This window comes from Mesocricetus auratus, unplaced genomic scaffold, assembly GCF_017639785.1.
Source record: "Mesocricetus auratus isolate SY011 unplaced genomic scaffold, BCM_Maur_2.0 Super-Scaffold_100676, whole genome shotgun sequence".
Classification (NCBI taxonomy): domain Eukaryota; kingdom Metazoa; phylum Chordata; class Mammalia; order Rodentia; family Cricetidae; genus Mesocricetus; species Mesocricetus auratus.
The window spans coordinates 133,761,435-133,768,295 of NW_024429266.1; the positions used below are offsets into that span (position 1 = coordinate 133,761,435).

Here is a 6,861-nt window from a genome sequence, read left to right on the forward strand (position 1 = left end):
GGCTGAGATGCTGACAATCCTGCAGGAGAGCCAGGCCAGAGGTCCAGGAGGTAGTGTGTCCTCAGGCTCCTTCTGCAGAGGAAGAACAGCTCAGCTCTCACCAGGTGAAGTCCTAGGCAAGAAGGGTAGGCTTTACATGGGGTCTTGTTCAGAGGGCAGGGCTGAGATACAAAGGTGGCCCAGGCTATGCTGTGGTCAATAGACCCTTCCCGTCTACCCTGCCTGGGTAAATATCACAGACTGCACTCTGGGTAATGACTGTCCTTGGCTCCTTGTTTCCTGGCAGAGAACATGATCTTCTCCATGGGGTGACCCTTTTCACCGCAGGGAGAGTATTACTGGTCGGCCAGTCCCATTGTCCCCAAGATGGGCTCTCAGGTGGAGAAACTGGCCTGCAGGCGGCCCTCTAGAATCCTCTACAGGGCAAACTCCTGCCAAACACTTGCAAAATCCCGCAAAAGTCTTAACAGCAAGTTCTATACCTGAGTCCTCAGACCCCACACAGAGCAAACTTGGAAATTCTCATCTGGGGAGTGACTCAAGGGCAGCCGATTCCTCTCTCTCCACCACTTCTGCCCTCTAGTTACTCACCAGCTGCCTCTCCATGCTTGCTTCTTCAAGGCCGTCATTCACTTTGAGAACTGGATGCCGAACTCAACACCACTTGCCTCAGCGTGAGGGAATGATGGGTGTCCTGAACATGGAAAATCTGAAACTTTCAAGAGGGGCCAGAACCTGCTGTAGGCCCTGCCCAGTGCCAGCCACAGTCTGCTCTCTGCCGAGGTGGTTGGTACCATTTATGTGACTGATTGCAAGTTCAAGTCTGCTCTCAGCCAGGCTATGTTTGCTTCCATTTCTGTGTCTTTTCAACTTGCTTGTTCTCCCTAAGGTAAGCAGCGTTTTGTACATCGTGTGGGAGAGCTTCCGGGAAACCATCCCTGTTTACCCTGCAGTTACACTGGCATGATATCATCTTGTTTCCTCTTTCTCCTAGACTGTCCCAACGTGTCATGTCTTGACGAACAGGGAAGTCTGTGTGACTGACGTGGATGGTCTGTCAGTCCAGCGTGTCCCTAAATTGAACCCGGGAAGAGAAAGTTCCTGGAATCTTCATTTTGCTCGGACATCATCTGTGCTCCCCAGCATGTCCGTATGGAGATCCACCATGTTGAAACATATTTTTTTTGACATGTCCTCTGAGCAACACTAAGCTCATTGGAAAGACATTTTTAACCGAATCTGAGAAGGAAGGAGTGTCTTCTTGTACTCTGATGTTGCGCGAGCACCTCACAACCCTATACTTTCCTAACTACCATCTACAGCTTGGGAGAGGAGACTCCCCAGGATCCTGTTCTGGCCTCAGCCACTGGACCTGGCTGAGCTGCTCAGACACCCCTGGGAGGATTTCTCAGGGCACTCTGTCATGCCTGAGAGGAAGATCTGACTTGTCATTCTGATATAAGTAACAGAACTATATTTTTCACCTGCCCCCCATCCACTGGAGTATGGAGTCCCTGGTGAGACTTTTCACTTCTCTCTCTCTCTCTCTCTCTCTCTCTCTCTCTCTCTCTCTCTCTCTCTCTCTCTGTCTCTCTGTCTCTCTCTCTTTTAACTTTCTCTGCCTCCATCTCTGTCTCTGTGTGTCTTCTTATACACGAACAATCTCCATGCAGGTGAGCTGCTCTGTCTTAATCTGGATCTGAAAAGAATCACTAGTCCCTGAAGAAGGCCATGAACAGCAATCACTAATACAAACATAAAATTGCCATTGACAGGAATAGATATAGAAATTATAACTAAGACATGAAACCCTGAATCACCCACTTAAAAATAAACGAATCACAGAAGTATGCTAAGGGAGCCCATTCTGTCCAAAACCCAAGATGGAAGTTGTCTTTCATTCCCTGACAGTAGTGCTAAGATGTCACATGCACAATTCCATTTGATTTTCTGACATTTGTTTCTGTCCACATTGGGTGGTAGGAATAGTATTGCCCCAACTCTTTTCTTGTGTTGGCTGTAATGTTCACACAGAGTCTTGCCCTGTAACAGGGGAGGACTGAGCGCTCTGTGTTGTCCAGGCTGGATTTATTTCCCTGTGGTGCTGCTGACTCAGAACTCCTTAGGTGCACTGGAACACTGCTAGCATTTGTGGTTTAGTCTTGGTCTCTTGTGTCCCAGGCAGGCCGCTCTGTAGGAAAAGATGACCTGGAGCAGGATCTTCGTCTTCTTCTCCAACTTCCCAAGCCAGAATTTCGGGGTCTGAACCCCTCTGCCCTGTTAAGTAGGAGCAGCTGAGGGCTGAGCTGTGGACACTGGCGCTAGGAGCTTTGTGAATGAAAAGACAAGCAGGAATGGCAGCTTGCTGGCCTGGGATCAGTGAGACCCTCATGTTAGAAGTAAGGTGGATGTCCATGGGCCTGGAGCCCCCTTTAAACCCAGGACTGTGGGGGCGGGCAGACTTATCTATGTGAATTCTGGTCTACAGACTGGGCTACACAGAATGTTCAGGCACAGCCAGGGATACACAGAGACACCCTGTCTCAAAAATCAAACAACAGAATTAAGGTGTAAAAGCACTGGATGAATATTTCTGGTCTACACATGTGCTCAAAGGGTGAGAACAGACAGACACACACATACTCATTATGTACAATTCCGCAATCCTGCCTTACCTGTTTTTCCTCAATACTGTCTAGACCCTATATTCCTGGGATTTTATTGTCATTTCCAAAATTCCTGACTCTTAAACCCCACAGTGACATAACTATCTGTCCCCTCAAATGAGAAACTTTTTTCCCCTCGCCTCCTATGCTGACACAGGTTTTCTGTATGCAGTCCAGGCTGCCAAGGACTGGCGGCCTCCTACCACTGGCCAACTGAGTGCTGGGGCTTCAGGTCAGAACCTAATCCCATTGGGTTTTGTGATTTTGTTTTTAAGTGATGCATGTAGTTGTGGATATCCTTAAATTTTGAATCTTTCCATCTCCATGTGCCAAATGCAGGGATTCCAGTAATTCTCCACCAAGTCTGGTTTATTTTGTCCTCTGGACAAAAACCCAGGGTTTCCTGTATGTTGGGCAAGAGCTGTCCCAACTGAGTCACACCTGTATCTCAGCCTATCCAGGGATTCAGTGTAGCTGAGGAAGATCTGGAGTTCTGGGTCGTCCCTATGGAATTACAGGACTGCACCATTTACCCTGCATTTTCTCTTTTACCATTTCTAGATGACCTGTCTTTCTACTGACAGTCTTTTGAAGGACTGAAAGAAAGAACTGTGGCCAGACACCACTTTTCTTCTGAAGCTGGTGAGTTGTGACCTGGGTGGGAGGGAGGTAAAGGAAGCTGTCCCCATCCCATGCCATGTCAAGGACAGTCAGGTCAGTGTGCAACAGCCCAGGTCATCACCTGTGTAGCCAGGTATCCTTGAAGCCCCGTCCTGATCAGCAGCCCTCAGGATGGGCCAGGATGGAAGGCAGAAGACTCTCCAGTGCATGTCCACAGCAGCAGCTGATGATAGTAGGAAGATGGAGCTTCAACCCCACTGCTTGAAGGTTTAGTGCCCTCGCCCCTGGGTTCTCATTCCCTCCCATTTGCCATTTCTAGGCACTTTGTGGATTTCTCTTAAGACTAGATGGCAGAGCAAGGGTGAAGGAGTATGCCAATAATTCCAGGACTCTGGAGGCTTAGATTGTAGACTTGCCATAGAGTCAGGGCCAGCCTGGGCAATATAAGGAGACATAGTCTAGCTTTGGTGGCAGTGTGAGATATCTCTCTAAAAACAGAGTGTGACCAGGAGGACTAGGGATCAGTGTGTCCAGCCTGCAGAGTGATTCTTGGTCCTGGGTTCTTTCCCAGCACAAATTACAGCCAGGTGGACCTTCCCTCATATTGGGGGTAGAGACAAGTGGATGAAGCAGTCAAGGTCATCTTCCAAAGCAGAGAGTTTGAGGCCAGTCTGGGAGGAATGACATTATTTTTAATAAGCAATCCCTACTCCCAAATCTAAATGCCCATATCTGAGAAAAGAATGCCATGGAAGCCCATCACAACCTCATATTCTTCATGAATCAGATGCCTTCCCATGGAGACATGAAACGAGAGCATCCAGATGTGATTCACATCTGCAATTGGCCTGAGCATTGAGTCATCGCCTGTGCACTGCACTAAGGAGCTCTTCAGGGAGTACTTCCGACTGGTCATGTGGGAGGAGTGAGGAGGGAGGCATGGAGGGCATGGAGACTCCCTCCTGTGCCAATGAGAAAGGCAGAATGCAGCTGGCTCTTGAAGCTGAGGGACATTCTGATGTCTTGCTGCCCCCTTGTGGCCTCTCTAAACCTGTTCCCTGTTAGGGCACGTGATCTGCTGCAGTCCCTGCTTCAAAAAGATTGTGGTGCTTAGGTGGGTTTCAGAACGGGGTGGCTGGAGGCTTGCCCTGCTAAGCACATCTAACATGGTTTTGTCCTTCCTTCTCTCATTCCTTTTTCCCATTTATGATTACAGACAAAATAGCTCTCAGAGCTGGGCTGTTCAGATGTCCCTGGACAAATTTCATAGACACACTGCTGCTCCTGGACTGCACTCCACAGTGGAGATGACTGGGTTGTGAGTAAAGACTGTGAAATCCACACCTGGGTGAGATTCAGAAGCACAGGAGGCCTGGGACCGTGCCTGTCTGTCCATACAGTGCCTGCTTTCATTGTGAGATATGAGTTCATTCCCCAGAAAGTGAGGGAAAACCAGCAGGCTGGCTGAGGCTTGTTACCCCAGCACTTGAGATGGAGACAGGTGCATGTCCTTTTTGTTTTGTTTTATTATGTTTTTGAGACAGGGTTTTTCTGTCTGTCTCTGTCTCTCTAGAGCAGACTGGCCTTTGTCTCACTGACATTTGCCTGCTTCTGCCTCCCAAGTGCTTGGATCAAAGTCGTGCACCACCACAAACACCACCAACCTTGGCTGCAGGTGCATCAACTTTGCTGGACTTGAAAAAGCCTGTGTCCAAAACACAAGGTGTACAGCATCTCGGAGTTGACATTTGAGGGAATACATGTGCTACATACTTAAAAGTTAGAGAATACACATGGATATATACAAGCACACAGATGCACAAGCACACAACTGTAAACATATTACAGGTGAGTGTATCAGCACACACACACACACACACACACACACACACACACACCACACGACACCAAAGTAAGCATAGTGATAAAAAAGAAGCACAAAGTTAGCTGAAGGACCAGGTAGCGTTTGGAAGACCTGACCGTCATGCAGGAGCATCCTGGTGGCAAAACCAGGAGAGTAAAACAGGGTGATGCTGCTGAGAACACTGGGGTGGTCCTCTCTAGATGCTAGGTGATGACAGAGCCAGGCAAGCCAAGCCTTTGGGATTCTTATTACAGACCAGCAGATGCAGGAGGTGGGCTGACAAGGTGTTCTCAGCGTTGTTAGCACTTGTGTCACCTAATGTCTCTGCTCTCTGCAGCTTGGGCCTAGGAATTCTCAGAAGCCAAGGGAGACGGCCTTGCACTACGGAGAATAGAAGACCACCTCCATCAACTCTACTAGCACCCCCTATATCATTGAGTTGTGTTTGTTAAGTAGGAAATAAACTGTGTTGTTTAATGAGGTTTTGTTGTTTTTTTATCTGTATTTATTCTGTTTCCATACCAATCCCAGTTCACCCTCCCTCCCCTCCTGCTCCTTCCTACATTTACCCATCCCAACTTGTATCTTCTCCTCAGAGAGGGTAAGGTCTCCCATGGGGAGTCAATGAGGTCTGTCACATCACCAAGTTGAGGCTAGACCAAGGCCCACACCGCTGTGTCTAGGCTGTGCAAGGTATGTCTCCATTGGGAATGTGCACCAAAAATCCAGTTCATGCACAGGGATAGATCCTATTCCTACTGCCATTGGCCCACAATTACCACCCATGCCACACCACGGTCAACTGCATTCAGGGGCCTAGATCAGTGCTAAGCAGGTTTCCCAGCTGTCTGTGTGGAGACAGTGGGCTCCTGCTAGCTCAGGTCTGCTATTTCTGTGATTTTCTCCCATCCTGGTTTGACCCCTTTGCTCATATTAGCATTCCTCCCTTTCTTTCACTGGTCTCCAGAAGCTTAGGCCAGTGGTTAATTGTGGATCTCTGTGGTTTCTTCCTCATCCCTAATGGCTCCCTCTGTCATAGCATATCTCTCTTGCTCTCCTGCCCTGTCCTTCCCCCTAACTGACCACCCCATTATGTCATGTTCTCCTCCTCAGTCCCCTTCCCTCCTCCCCTCTCACCTTCTACCATGCTCCTAATTTACTCAGGAGATCTTCTCTATGTCCCTTCCTAGGCAGATCCACGTATGTCCCTTCAGGGTCCTCTTTGCTACCTAGCTTTTCTGGGGTGGTGGACTGTAGACTGGTTGGTTTCTATTTAATATCTAATATCCACTTATGAGTGAATATGCCATATTAGTCCTCACTCAAGATGTTTTTTCCTACTGCCTTCCTTTTGCCTGCAATATTCAAGATGGTTTTTGTTTTGTTTTCCTTTGCTTTTACCACTGAGTATGCTCAATTGTGTAAGTGTACCACAACTGCTTTATGCATCCTAAGGGCATCTAGGTTGTTTTTAAGGTTCTACTATGACAAATAATGCTATGAACACACTTGACCAAATGCTCCTGTGGTGTGGTGTGCGTCTTTTGGGTATATGACCAAAAGTAGTATTGCTGGGTGACAAGGACAGTCAATGCAATATGGAAATTGATATATTTATTTACCAGAGAAAGAACTTATACACAAGCTGGAAGATCAGAAGGCTGGCATGCTTCCAAGAAAACATTTTTTTACAAGTGTGGGTGTCCTTAT

General features: G+C 47.9%; 1 long non-coding RNA gene across 3 annotated transcripts; it reads left to right on the forward strand.

Moving 5' to 3' along the window:
* Positions 1-517: 517 nt before the first annotated feature.
* On the forward strand, positions 518-5,631 carry LOC121136741. Of its 3 annotated transcripts, none has more exons than XR_005873842.1 (7): positions 518-1,517; positions 2,824-2,898; positions 3,228-3,308; positions 3,417-3,554; positions 4,075-4,401; positions 4,504-5,135; positions 5,489-5,631. It is a non-coding gene; the product is annotated as an uncharacterized LOC121136741 (long non-coding RNA). The 3 variants fall into 3 exon arrangements; XR_005873841.1 differs by having other exon boundaries at positions 4,504-4,605; XR_005873843.1 differs by lacking the exon at positions 4,075-4,401 and having other exon boundaries at positions 4,504-4,605.
* The last annotated feature ends 1,230 nt before the right edge of the window (positions 5,632-6,861 follow it).